We start from the raw sequence: 15,087 nt of genomic DNA on the forward strand, positions 1-15,087 counted from the left end.
TCATGATCTTAGCTTAGACATCTAAAATGGCTCTAAGCTGGACCACACCTATAGTCTCACGGGGACTCGTCCTCACTAGACCACTCTCCTCTAATGAATTATCTTGACTTACCATTGCAGTAACTTGACTTACCTCTTAACCCACCAGATCTTTCTATCAATTGTCAAGTCCACAGATTCAATTGGATTTCAGTCAAATATCAAGTTTCATAGACCCAGATGAACTTCTTGCTAGATATCAGGTCACGCCTTAGCCTATCTGGACTTCGTGCCAATTATCAGGTCCTTAGACCTAACTATTTTCAGCCTAGTGTCGGTCTTCTAGACTCGTTAATTTCTATATACTCGTTAAAGAGATTAGATAAACATAACATTTAACTTTAAACTATTTATAATTCATCAAAACCTTAGTTTGACCATTGGTGTTAACTGCACCAACACGGAGGACTTACATCCAAAGGAGCAAAAGTTTTGAGCTACAAAGATGTCTTTGAAAGAGGGTCATAACACTACTCGACTATCCAACTATGAAGGAAACAACTGTTGGACAATAAACAATTTGTTGCCAGAGATTTTAGGGAACTTAGTTGAATTTAAAACTTACACGGAATTTAAATTCAACTTACAGTCGAAATGACTTGAGCGGATAATCTCAGGTTGCCAGCAGGGGCTAGTATCCATAACGCAGCAGAGCTGAGTGACAGGGTAGGTCTGCAAGTGGTAGGCAGGTCTGCAGAGTGGCAGACCAGAGTGGAAGACTAAGTCTACAGAGCGGAAGAGCAGGTCTGCAGAGTGGCAGACCAGAGTGGAAGACTAAGTCTGTAGAGCGGAAGAGCAGGTCTGCAGAGTGGTAGACCAGAGCGGAAGACTAAGTCTGCAGAGCGGAAGAGCAGGTTTGCAGAGTGGTAGACCAGAGCGGAAGACTAAGTCTGCAGAGCGGAAGAGCAGGTCTGCAGAGTGGTAGACCAAAGCGGAAGACCAAGTCTACAGAGCAGAAGACCAGGTCTACAGAGCAAAAGACCAGGTCTGCAGAGCGGCAGACCAGAGCAGTCGAGTAGGTCTGTAGTGCGGCAGACCAGAGTAGCAGAGCAGGTCTGTAGTGCGGCAGACCAGAGTAGCAAAGCAGGTCTGCAGAGTGGCAGAGCAAGTCTGTAGAGCAACAGACTAAAGCAACAAACCAGGTCTGCAGAGTGGCAGACCAGAGCAGCAGACCAGAGCGATAGAGCAGGTCTGCAGAGCGACAGCCCAGGTCTGTTAGAGCAGAATGACCAGGTCAGTTAAAGCAGAATTGACAGATAAGGACAGAGCAGTCTTGACAGACCAGAAGACCAGATCTGCAGAGCAGAAAGGCCGATCGGGCAGTAAGGTCGTCGGTCGGACAAAGAGACCGACCGGGCGAGCTGACCGAGGCCTACAAATAGTAGTTTCCTTGAAATAGATTCACCCACCTCTGGATGTGCTTCAAGGTTTACTCGGGTCGTCTGTTTCCCAGGATACAACTGTCGACCGTGAACTCCACCAAGCACTGGTGGTCACGACGAACTGAGTGGTACCCGAACGTTATCATGAGCGCTCTGCCGAGCAGGAATTGCGCGACAGAGGAGGGGAATAAGGTGGAGAGCTTCTGCTTGCTTCACTGTGTTATCTACGTAACCTTTTACCTGTGGTCACAGTCTCCTTATATTGGAGCTCAAGACCAAAGGACAGCATTAATGATCAATTAATGATCATTACTTTCACTTGGCCATTTTGATTATGCATTAATCTTTCTTTAATGCATCCGTTACACAAGCAACAAAAAGATTCATGTGGCAAAATGTTGGTTGTTCCGCTTGGGCAAACTTTTGCCCCGGCCGGTCTAGCATTCGTGTGCACAGGTGCGCTCGTACCCTAGTCAACTTGGTTCAGTGCAATCCAGGCCCTGGATTTGCACCCCTACCTGCGCACCCACGCGTGAGAGAGAGTGTCTCCCCATGCATTTGTTCACATCCTCAATGTATGTGAATCAATATAAACCAACAAAAGTGCCTTGAAACTCCCAATGTGGGACTAATGTCTCATTCACAATGGAGCTTCTTCTCTTCCACCTCTTCTCCATTCACACTTAATCAACAATCCCCCACATGAATAGAGATAGGGAATGTGATAGCATTCAGCAGTTGAGTCAAGTATAGGATAGGTAGGTTTTACCCTTTGAACCTTCCCTTGTGAAGATCTGGTTGCTTACTAGCTGATAGTAGACACGATGTCCTTGAACTATACTATCGTCTGTGTAAACAGTGACAAATCTCACCCAAGACTCTCCCTGATACAATTCAGTTCTCATGAGTGTGTTCGTTCTTGGCCTTGAACACGCCTGGTTCTATGAGAAGTTCTAAGAATTGTGCCTCCAATTCTCTTCAAAGTGGCCCCACTTCTTTCTCACATAAGTGATCCCTCAAGAGTTACCATCTACTCTTTTTGATCATTAAAAGTCCATCAGTTTACCCTGGTCTAGTTACTGTTTCATTGGGCTACCCCCACACAATGTGTCTAGTCAGTGCAGATTAGTTGTCTCTTTAAACCTAGTTCTTGGGATCTCTAATCAGCATAGGTTGGGTATCCTCTGCACTAATCACTGACAATGGCATCAAGCTCATTCCTCTTGATGAGCTTGCAATTAACTCTCGATTTAACCCCTTGGTCAGTAGATACACTAGGTTATCTTTTGACTTCACATAGTCAACATTGATAACTCCTGTTGAGAGTAGTTGTCTAATGGTATTATGTCTGTGACGTATATGTTTAGACTTACCATTATGCAGATGGCTTTGTGCCCGATCGATTGCTGATTGGCTATCACAATGTATGTAAATCGTCGGCATTAGTTTCGTCCATCGTGGAATATCTTCTAAGAATTGTCGTAGTCATTCAGTCTCTTCACCACATTTGTCAAGAGCTACAAACTCATATTCCATCGTGGATCTGGTTATTATGGTTTGCTTAGAAGATTTCCAGGAAATTGTTGCACCTGCTAGAGTGAAGACATATCCACTCGTAGACTTAGAGTCTTTTATATCAGATATCCAACTCGCATTGTTGTATTCTTCTATCACAGCAGGATATCTTGTATAGTGTAGTCCATATTCACGAGTATACCTCAAGTACCTCAGTACTCTTGTTATCCCTTTCCAGTGCTCAACACCGGGATTACTTGTGTATCTACTCAGTTTACTTACTGCGTAGGCCAAGTCTGGTCATGTACAACTCATCAAGTACATCAAACTTCCAATTACTCGAGAGTACTCTATATGAGAGATACTTTCACCTCGATTTTTCGATAGATGTTGACTCGTATCTATCGGCGTTCATGCCAACGCAGTATCACCCTTGGTGAATTTCTCAAGAATTTTGTCCACGTAATGGGACTGACTAAGAACAAGTCCTTCTGTTGTTCTAAGAATTTTGATTCCTAGAATCACATCAGTTAAGCCCATGTCTTTCATATCAAATCTTGAGCTCAGCATACCTTTTGTGGATTTTATTATCTTATCATTACTTCTAATGATAAGTATGTCGTCTACATAGAGGCACAAGATGGCATAGTCACTCTCTGTAGCTTTCATGTAGACACATTTATCACATTCATTGATCTTGAATCCACATTCCTTCATAACATTATCAAATTTTTCATGTCATTGCTTTGGTGCTTGTTTCAAGCCATATAATGACTTCACCAATCTACAGCCCTTGTTTTTCTGTCCTGGCACAGAAAACCCCTCAGGTTGGTCCATGTAGATGTCCTCTTCTAAATCCCCATTTAGAAAGGTTGTTTTTACATCCATTTGATGTATTTTGAGATTCCATAGAGCAGCAATAGCCAACAATACTCTAATAGAAGTTATTCTCGACACCGGAGAGTATGTATCGAAGTAATCAAGGCCTTCTTGTTGTCGATATCCTTTGATTACCAATCTGGCCTTGTATTTATCAATTATGCCATCTGATTTCATTTTCTTCTTGAAGATCCACTTGCAACCTAGTGGTTTACTTCCCGGAGGAAGATCCACAAGTTCCCAAGTGTGATTTTGCAATATAGATTCTATCTCAGATGTAATTGTCTCTCTCCAGTGAGGTCCATCAGATGAGCTTATTGCTTCTGAGTAATTCCGAGGCTCACTTTCCAGCATGAAAGTTATAAAATCTGATTCGTAATATTTTTCTACCCGAGCTCTTTTACTCCGTCTAAGCTCAACCTCAACTGGTTCATCATCATCATCTTCTTCTTCGCCTTGTGTTTCATTTGCTCGTTTTGAGGAGCTAACATCCTCTCGGGTCTTATATGGAAACACATGCTCGAAGAACGAGGCATTTCTCGATTCGATTATCGAGTTCTTGTGTATCTCCGGTATGTGTGACTCATACACACAAAATCGATAAGAACTGTTGTTATGTGCATATCCAATAAATATACAATCAACAGTCTTTGGTCCTATCTTAATCCTTTTCGGATCAGGCACTAACACTTTGGCAAGACACCCCCACATTCATAAATATTTATAGGACGGTTGTCTTCCATTCCATAACTCATAAGGGCTTTTATCTATTTTCTTCCAGGGCACCTTATTTAAAAGGTAATTAACTGTTAACATAGCTTCCCCCCACATGGACTCTAGTAATCCAGAGCTCAGTAGAAGAGCATTCATCATCTCCTTTAGAGTTCGATTCTTTCGCTAAGCAACTCCATTTTGCTGAGGAGTATAAGGAGCTGTTGTTTCATGTTTGATCCCATGTTCAGCACACAACTCAGCGAACGGTGACACATATTCACCGCCTCGGTCACTTCGAACCACCTTAATTTTCCTATTAAGTTGGTTTTCAACCTCATTATTATAGAGAATAAATTTCTCTATAGCTTCATCCTTACTTTTGAGAAGATACACATAATAATATTTTGTGTTATCATCTACAAAAGTGATGAAGTATTTATTACCACCACATGTTGGTGTACCTTTTAAGTCATACACATCTGTGTGGATTAGGTCAAGTGGTTCATTACTTCTTTCAATATGTTGAAAGGATGACCTTGTCATTTTTACTTCAACACAAATCTCACACTTGTGTTTTGGATCAAGGTAGAATGTAGGTATGCTTTGCATATTAATTAATCTACGCAATACATCGTAGTTAACATGTCCTAGTCTACCATGCCACAAACACGAAGACTCAAGCAAATAAGTGGAAGAGCTTTCAGTTTTATTTATCTTAAGCCTAATCGCCATTACATTGAGCTTAAATATCTCATCAAATACATAGCCCCTTCCTACAAACACTTCATTCTTGGATAATAGAACTATGTCCGACTCAAAGACAATGCGAAAGTCATGCTTGCTTAACAGTGATCAGGACACTAGATTCTTTCGAATCTCCGGAACATACAACACATTGCTCAGAGTGAGATCCTTGCCCGAGGTCATCTTCAACACCACTTTTCCTTGGCCCATGATGTCCGAGGTTGTTGAGTTCCCCATGAACAGTTTATCTCCAGTGACTTCCTCGAAGTTGTGGAGCAGCTCCTTGTTGCAGCACACATGTCTGGTGGCTCCAGTATTGATCCACCATTGTCGCAGGTTTGAACCGATCAAGTTCAACTCAGAGACCACAGCGCAGAGGTCATCCATTTCTGGTCCCTCGTTCAGGTTGGCCTCTTGCTTCTTCTTCAGCTTTCTGCACTCCGAAGATTTGTGACCCACTTTGTCACAGTTGAAGCACTTCCCAGAGAACTTCTTGTTGATACCTCCTCTAGGTCCCATCTTGGAAGACTTGGGATTCTTCCGTTTCGAGCTTTGACCGTGCTCGATCATGTTGGCTTTCACAGTAGCCTGAGAGAACAGTTTCCTCTCTGAACTCTTGTTATCTTCTTCGATGCGAAGTCGAACAATGAGTTCCTCCACACTCATCTCCTTCCGCTTGTGCTTCAGGTAGTTCTTGAAGTCCTTCCAGCCGGGAGGCAGCTTCTCAATGATAGCAGCCACCTGGAAGGTTTCACTCAGAACCATCCCTTCTGAGTGGATCTCGTGCAAGATCACCTAAAGCTCTTGGACTTGGCTGATCACCATCTTAGAGTAAACCATCTTGTAGTTCAGGAATCGGCCCACAATGAACTTCTTTGCCCCTGCATCATACGTCTTGTATTTCTTGTCCAGGGACTCCCACAGCTCCTTGGTCGTTCTCTTCATGCTATACACAGTGTACAGCAAGTCGGCAAGGCAGTTGAGGATATAGTTTTGGCAAAGGAACTCAGAATAAGTCCATGCCTCCACTATACTGATGGTTTGCGCATCAGCATCCTCAGCTCACTTGGGAGGGTCCTCGGTCAAGAACTGAGCCAGATTGAGCGTGGTCAGGTAGAAGAGCATCTTCTGCTGCCACCTCTTGAAGTTCAGTCCACCGAACTTCTCTGGATTTTCCCCATGACTGATTGGCACAGTTCCAATCGGGGCGGAGGGGGTATGCACTTGTTGAGTCTGTTGCACCTCAACATTTCGTTCCGTGGCTATCTCAACAGAATCGAGTATGTTTCAAGATTGTTGGGCAATAAACAATCTGTTGCCGGAGATTTTAGGGAACTTAGTTGAATTTAAAACTTACACGAAATTTAAATTCAACTTACAGTCGAAATGACCTAAGCGGATAATCTCAGGCTGCCAGCAGGGGCTGATTTTCGTAACGCAGCAGAGCTGAGCGATAGGACAAGTCTGCAGAGCGGTAGAGCAGGTCTGCAGAGCGGCAGACCAGAGCGGAAGACTAAGTCTGCAAAGCGGAAGAGCAGGTCTGCAGAGTGGTAGACCAGAGCGGAAGACTAAGTCTGCAGAGCGGAAGAGCAGGTCTGCAGAGTGGCAGACCAGAGCAGAAGAGCAGGTCTGCAGAGTGGCAGACCAGAGCGGAAGACCAAGTCTGCAGAGCAGAAGACCAGGTCTACAGAGCGGCAGACCAGAGCAGTCGAGTAGGTCAGCAGAGCGGCAGACCAGAGTGGCAGAGCAGGTCTGTAGAGCGGTAGACCAGAGTGTCAGAGCAGGTCTGCAGAGCGGCAGACTAGAGCAACAGACTAGGTCTGCAGAGTGGCAGACCAGAGCAGCAGACCAGAGCGGTAGAGCGGTCTGTAGAGCGACAGACCAGAGCGGCAGACCAGGTCTGTTAGAGCAGAATGACCAGGTCGATTAGAGCAGAATTAACAGACCAGGACAGAGCAGTCTTGACAGAACAGAAGACCATATCTGCAGAGCAGAAAGGACGATCGAGCAGTACAGACAAAGAGACCGACCGGGCAAGCTGACTGAGGCATGCAAATAGCAGTTTCCTTGAAACAGATTCGCCTACCTCCGGATGTGCTTCGAGGTTTACTCGGGTCGTCTGTTTCCCAGGATTCGACCGTGAACTCCACCAAGCACTGGTGGTACCCGAACGCTATCACAAGCAACTTGGCTGTTTTTGTTAGTTAAAGCCCTAGAGCCAATCATTTAATGATTGTTGTATGGACTCGTTATATCATATTCTTATATATATATAAAGGTATTTGTTTTTTAGTTATTATACTTACTTGTATTGGTGCCAAATAACTAAGTATAATAGCGTCCTTGAGTAGAAGGTTCTTACCTATATCAATCGGTTAGTTGAATCGATAGTGAGATGATATAAGGAACACTACTCTTAATCATTCCTAGTCAAGTATTAGCATTCAGGGACAATGTTAATGCGATGAGACTAGCATGTAGGTCAACTCGATGACTTGATCTCACAAGTCATGGATATGGAGATATCAAGTTGACACATGGGTATGCATTGGAGAATGTATACTGAATGACCCGCCATGAGAAAGTATCATGGATCGTTATATGAGTGACATATACTTTCTCATGTGGCTATTAGTATGACTATTAGTCCTTGGACCTGAAGTCACCATGGTTCCCTACATAAGGAGTTACATACTTTGACTTCGTCAAACGTCACCCGTAACTGGGTGGACTATAAAGGCGATTACTAGGTATGTAACAAATTATGCAGAGGGATGTGAGTGATGTAGATGGGATCTAGCCCTCCTATATGACGGGAGTGACATCATTATTCTTGATAGAGTGAGACCACTAAGTGCATGGCCATGCCCAAATGAGTCAATATGAGATGTTGAGCTCATTTGATTGAGTTAGTCTACTTGGAGTTCAAGATTTAGATTGATTAGAGGATGACACGGTCTATGCCTCATATTAATCAATCTAAATGTCAAGGATAGAAGGACACTTGTCACATATTGTGAAGAGTCACAATTAGTAGTCGCAAGGTGATGTTGGATCTCAACATTATTGTAACTTGGGTAGTAATGATGTGTTGCTAGATACCGCTCATTACTTATGCTTATAAATGGGTTTAGGAACATTGCCAACGTTACAAGAACCTATAGGGTCACACACAAAGGGCAATTAGATGGAGATTAGGTTTATTTGATGTACCTAAAGGATTAGGTTCATGTGATGAACCAAATTGGATTAAGAGTAATCCAAATTAGGCTAATTGAGTTGGACTCAATTTCGTTCATGTGTTAGATGAGTCTAATTTAGACTTAGACTCATTGTGTCAATTTAATTCAATGAATAGAGATTCATTAAATTAAAATTGACTTGAACCAATGGTTAGATTTGATCAACCATGGGAGAGAAGTGGTCAAGTTTGACTTGACTTGAGAGGAAGATGAAGGGTCAAGTTTGACTTGACCATTTGCCACCTCATTGGTGAGTTGGCATTAAGTGGACTAATGATAATGCTCCACATCATCATGGTTACTTAAGTGGGATGCCACCTCATGGGAGTTACCAAGAGTTGTGACTCTTGGTATCCCATAGAGTTAAAACTCCTCCATGAAGTGGCTGGCCACATTGATTCTTAAGTGGGAGTTTTCATTTTATGGAGTAACTCTCATCTTCTTCCTCAAGATCTCTTCTCTCCCTCTCCTCCTCTTTGGCCGAGACTTCTTGGAGTGCTAGCACACTCAAGATTTCTTCTCCATCTCTTGCTTGTGTGGATACACATAGAGAGTATCTACTTTGATACTCTCGAGATCCGGCGAACCTTAGACGAGCGAGATTAAGCGAAGGGCTTCGCATCAAGGGTAAATTCTTATCTTGTAGATCTAAAGTGGATCTAGGCTTAGAAAACTCGTACGTGAAAGATTTTACGAAATTTTATTTCTTCGCATGGATCTGGTGGCATGGGAATTTCGGGGTTTCCGCAACGCAAAAAGTGATTTTTGCGGCTCGAAAAATCCAACAGTTTTGATTCTGCATTAATATTTATTTAATGCATCCGTTACACAAGCAGCAAAAAGATTCATGTGGAAAAATGTTAGTTGTTCCACTTGGGCAAATTTTTGCCTCGACCGGTCCGGCATTCGTGTGCATAGGTCGCGCTCGCACCCGAGTCAACTTGGTTCAGTGCAATCCGAGCCCTGGATTTGCACCCCCCCTGCACACCCACGCATGAGAGAAAGCCTCTCCCCATGCATTTGTTCACATCCTCAATATATGTGAATCAATATAAACCAACAAAAGTGCCTTGAAACTCCCAATGTGGGACTAAAGTCTCATTCACAATGGAGATTCTTCTCTTCCACCTCTTCTCCATTCACACTTAATCAACAACAACTTTACCTATTGGAAGAGCCGCATAGAGAACTACCACATGACTAAAATCGATAATTGGTTCTCTATGATAGAGGGTTTCATTGTGCCAACTCAAGATGGGAAAATTCTGGAATCTTCAAAATGGTTGGCTGAGCAAAAGTAGAAGGCACAAGCAAATGTTGTTCTTTTTTTTTTTTGGGGGGGGGGGGGGGGGGGAATAACTCACTTTGATTTTTCTGTGCATCGGATACTTGGAAGCTGAGAACGTCACAATGCTAATAACTTGATTTACTTGGTCTCCACCTCCTTGAGGTGATTAATCCAAGGATCCACACCAGCAATCACAAATTCCACTATGAACTCTCCTTCTTAGAACAAAGCGAAAGTGGAGAAACCTTTCACAAACAAGCTTTCAAAACTCTCAAAAGAATATAGCAACAAAGGAGAAGAAGAAAGGAAAGATTACAAGTTTTTGGCTTGGTTCTCCTTGTCTTGATAGCTTGAAGATTGAAGAAGAGAGCTTGGCACTGGGATAAGCTAAAGAATAGAAATGAAACAATATCGTCGCTTCCTGCCCAAATCTCCCCTTTTAAACTCTTCGAAATGTAGCTATTTTTCATCTTTTTGTTGTCACTAATCGATTAGCAAAACTCCCAATCAATTATGGATTCTCTAACTTATTTGATGAACAGACACTAACTTCAAATCAACGGCTGAGATTACTCCATTTTGAATCTTAATTTATTGATGAGAGCCCCCAATTGATTTGCAATCTTAATTGATTAATCGAATCGATTAGGGGACCTTTTGTTGCGAACAAAGACACCAATCGATTGGTAAGCTCCTAATCGATCAAACAATCGATTTGAAAAACTTCTGTTTGCGAAAAGAACTCCAAATTGATTGCATCAATGTATTAGATTCTTCTTAATCGATTGGTCAATAGATTTGGAATGCTTTTGTTCGCAAAGAGAACTCCAAATTGATTACATCAATCGATTAACTTCTTCCTAATCAATTGGTCAATCGATTTGGAAAGCTTATGTTTATGAAGAGAACTCCAAATTGATTGCATCAATAGATTAGTTTCTTTCTAATCGATTAGTCAATCAATTTGGAAAGCTTCTGTTGGCGAAGAAAACCTTACAATCGATTAAACCAATCTAATCGATTGGTTGATTGATTGAGCTGCTTCTTTCTACTTGAGTTAGATTGTCCATCGATTAGCACAAATTGCCAATCGATTGATACACCTAACCAAAATTTTCAACGCTAATCCCTCAAACACATTTCTAATTGAAATCAATTACCTCATGTCAGATGCACCTCCTATTCTCTGGACTTTGTGCTTAGAGCTTCCTCATCTAGGAATTTTCATCTACCCTAACATCTGATCTCGCGATTTGCTCAGATAGCTTTTGTCAAGAATCCGATTCTCGACTTTCTTGAGCTTCTCTTGCCTTGTATCCATTCTTCCGACTTACAAGAACTTCTTCTTATCAAGAATTCAATCCTTAACTTTCTTGAACTTCTCTTATCCTACAAACTTATAATTCAAGTTATTATAATTCAAGTAAAATCTAGCAAATTAATATAACCCACTGGATATCCCATAGGGACGTTCTCATGGGTGTTGTCTCTTCCATGTTACATATGCTTCAATATTAGACAATTTAGCAAATCGCACACTCATCTTTGAAAAATATTCAAAATGAACACTCAATTTTGATATTTACCAATGGTGTACTTATTCTCGAAAATGCTCAGCCTCCGGTCAAAGCAAAAAAAAAAAAAAAAATTTGAACCGAACCAAACAAACAAACAAACAAACAAAAGAAAATTATTTCATCAACCATATATAGTGATCCGGTGGTAAGGACAGGGAACTCTCATTGACGGGAGGTCAACGACACGTGAAGGTCAATGGTCAAGGAAGTCAACCCCAAGGTCATGCCGAACGGACAGAGGTCATGCCGAGCGGACATCCGACCAAGGGTCTCCCGGACCGGACAAAAGACAGCCCGACCAGGGGTCGGGTTTTCGACGCTCAAGTAGAGTCTATAGGCCGAGTGGAACGCTCGGCCGAGCCGCATGACAATAAGGTGCAATTCCATCCGAGCACAGAAGCATGGCTTCACCTCCCAGGCCAAGGTAGGCGCATTCCCGGAAACCAAGAGCGTCGAGCGGTTGGTCCGCTCGGCCCAGAAGCAGGTGAAAACGCTAGGAGACAAAAAGGGCAGCTGATAGCTTCATCCTCGAGACACCTGCCGCCGATAAATAGTATGGTCGGCGGCCGGAGCAGACAGAGTATCGTACGGTGGAAGTTTCCACCGTCACATCCGGGATATGCTCGGACGATTGCGGAATGGCGTCAGGCATGTTTTCCTGACACAACCCTACTGAGGTATGTTTGGGGAAGCGTGCGCGCATCGAAAAGCATGCCCGTGCCTCCCCGGGGTCCTATATAAGGACCCCCAGACTTCGATGAAGGTATACAATCTTGATCACTGTAGCCACAAGGGGTGGATCCAGAATTTTAAGTTTGAGGGGGCCGCACATTATAAGAAAAAAAAATGTGATAGCGATTAAAATTATCGATCACAAATTTTGAGATCGCCAAGACATTTTAGTGACGAAATTAAATTTACATTGCTAAATTTAACGACAGATATTAATTTTCAGTCACTAAATTTAGCGACCAAAATATTCAATAGCTTGTTTAAACCTTGATAATAAAATCCTAAACATCCAACAATAACCTCAAGAAGAAAACTCTATGAGTAAACAATATCAAAATGAAAATAATAAAATCAAATTTCGTTTCATCATGGCAACAACAAATATGATGTAATCAAAAGCATCATAGTAAACATAATCAACCCAATTTATTTCAATTAACATAGGAGATAATTCAAAGCAATCAGGAACTTCCTTTGATAACAAACTATATGTTGGCAGTGTTGTAAACAAACCATGATTCAAAAACATGAAGTAAATGTATATTTAATTAAATATCAATTATAATTCGCTAACTAAAAGGAATTCGACGTTCTTTTAAATTTTCGAAATCTTCAATCATAGCTTCTATGCTCACACTTCTAGCAATTTCTCTCTCAATATATACCATTAACGCATCTGAGAGAAAAGCATCCTCCATTTTACTTCGAAGTCTTGTTTTCACAATATTCATCGCAGAAAATGATCGTTCTGAAGTAGCCGTAGAAATCGGAAGAGTAAGCACAAGTACGATCACTCTAAAAATGAAGTTGTATGTAACAGACTTGTTAGTCTTTACCAACCATTGACATAATTCTGAAATGGTTGAAAGATTTTTGTAGTCGGACCCTTTGACTATGTTATACTCGTAATGCTTCAATTGCATCTCCAATTGTTCTTTTTCATCTCTGGTAAAATCCTGAGCATAAAACTTTTCAACTAATTTACATATATCCACAACTCTGAAAGACTCCGCTGCATTTTGAGGATTTAGGGCATTACTATCACGCCCCAGAGGAGTCCATGCCAGACAAAAATCCGGCAGCATCTCCCCTATACGGGTGACAATCTGAAGCATTACTACATACAAAATATACTTCAGCCACACTCGGCTGGAATATATATACAACATATACACAAAATAACACGCAGTTTAATATACTTAGCCTACCCGGCTGGACAAAAATAAATACACGACAGCGGAAGACATCAACGATACGAACATAAAACCAACAACGACACTAACGAAATTACCTGCAACCACCATACTAAACTCCAAAAATCCACAGTGACTTGTTCAAAAACAAAATACGTAAAATTAACATGTCACCCAAACGATAACAAAACAAAAAAAAAAACTATCCTCGAGTGTGACATAGGACCCAGGACTGGCAGCCGACATCTCTCCAAGCATCCATGACTCATCTACCTGTTACCTGGCGAAAGAAAATCATTTTGTGGGGTGGTGAGTATTGGAACTCAGCGGGTATAGAAAAGATAGTGCATGAACATAATCAATCAATAAAGAATACCCAAAAGGAATACAGTCTCATAAGAGAATAGCAGATACAAAAATAAAATCATGATAACGGTTCATACCTGGAACCATATCCTAGGCTAGATATAGAAAGTCAGAAATGGTACTAATCTGCTACAGTACTACTCATAACTACAGAGGTAATATGTAAGGTATATAAACATTTCCAATTAATAAACCAAGGTTTAACCACCTACAACGTGAGCCTATCTCAACATAAGACAGCATATCAGCATAAGTAAACAACAGCAAGAAGCAACGCCAATATAAATATACCACAATAGCATAAGTAAGCAATAACAACATAAGTAAACAACAGCAGCCAAAGCAGGCATAATAACAGCGTATGCACGGATGGTCACCCCGCCCACCTCTCTGCACCATGACCCCTGTATGGTCGAGAGGCCGGATCAATGACAACTGTACTACCCAAAGGCCGCCACTCCCGCGAGTGACCGGATGGACAGGTGCTGAGTAGCTAACTAGCTACACAGCGAAGGGGGTCCCTGCTGCTCGTACTCCAGCTACCACTCACACGAGTGGCCGAGTGCGGCACGACAGGACAAGCGGCATCAACTCCAGCTACCACTCTCTTGAGTGGCCGAGGATGCGGCATGCATGCAATGACATGATGCGAACAATGCAACAGTCATCATATATATATAAGCAGAAACGGGTATGCTACATGAAGCCAGCATGCTTAATATCGTACATAAATAAGCCACAGTCAAAACATACAAACATGGTATCTAGTATCTGCTACTGATCATGGACAACAACAAGAGACTGTATAGATATGGAAACAAATATCTCAAAGATCACGTGGAAGTATCAAGCGCAGGAAAAATAAGAGTGGAGTCAAGGTAAACAGTCCTTAACCAAAATAATTCATGCACAAAGGTCAAAGTACTAAAAGAAAACAAAACAAGAAGTACCCGCCTTATAAGAAGATCGTGACCAGAAATCCTACATCGAGACGCTCGTCCCGAATCAACGTCCTACAAATCACATAGCATGCACAATATAACTAAGATTTATTATAAACCACATAGCTAATCATAATCCTAATCCGATTAGGAATATTATCTAAGGTATACCACGGATTAATCCATTAATCAACCTATTTACTAATTAATTAAGCAATCCATTAATTAATTAATCCATCAATCTATTCCTTAATTGATTAAGCATTACTTTTTATGTATTTCATCAATTAACCTCACTTAATCAACTAATCCATCTATTAATCTCACCTAATCAACCGTTTAATCCTTCTAATAAATTCTATTTGTTCATCCTATAAGTACGTACCTCATAACTAAATTATAAATAATTCATTTAAACCAAACCTTCAATTAACCTTGCATAAATTTCTAATTAATCTAATTAAATCAAAAGCAT

The sequence above is a fragment of the Zingiber officinale genome, chromosome 8A, assembly GCF_018446385.1.
Source record: "Zingiber officinale cultivar Zhangliang chromosome 8A, Zo_v1.1, whole genome shotgun sequence".
In the NCBI taxonomy this organism is placed as follows: domain Eukaryota; kingdom Viridiplantae; phylum Streptophyta; class Magnoliopsida; order Zingiberales; family Zingiberaceae; genus Zingiber; species Zingiber officinale.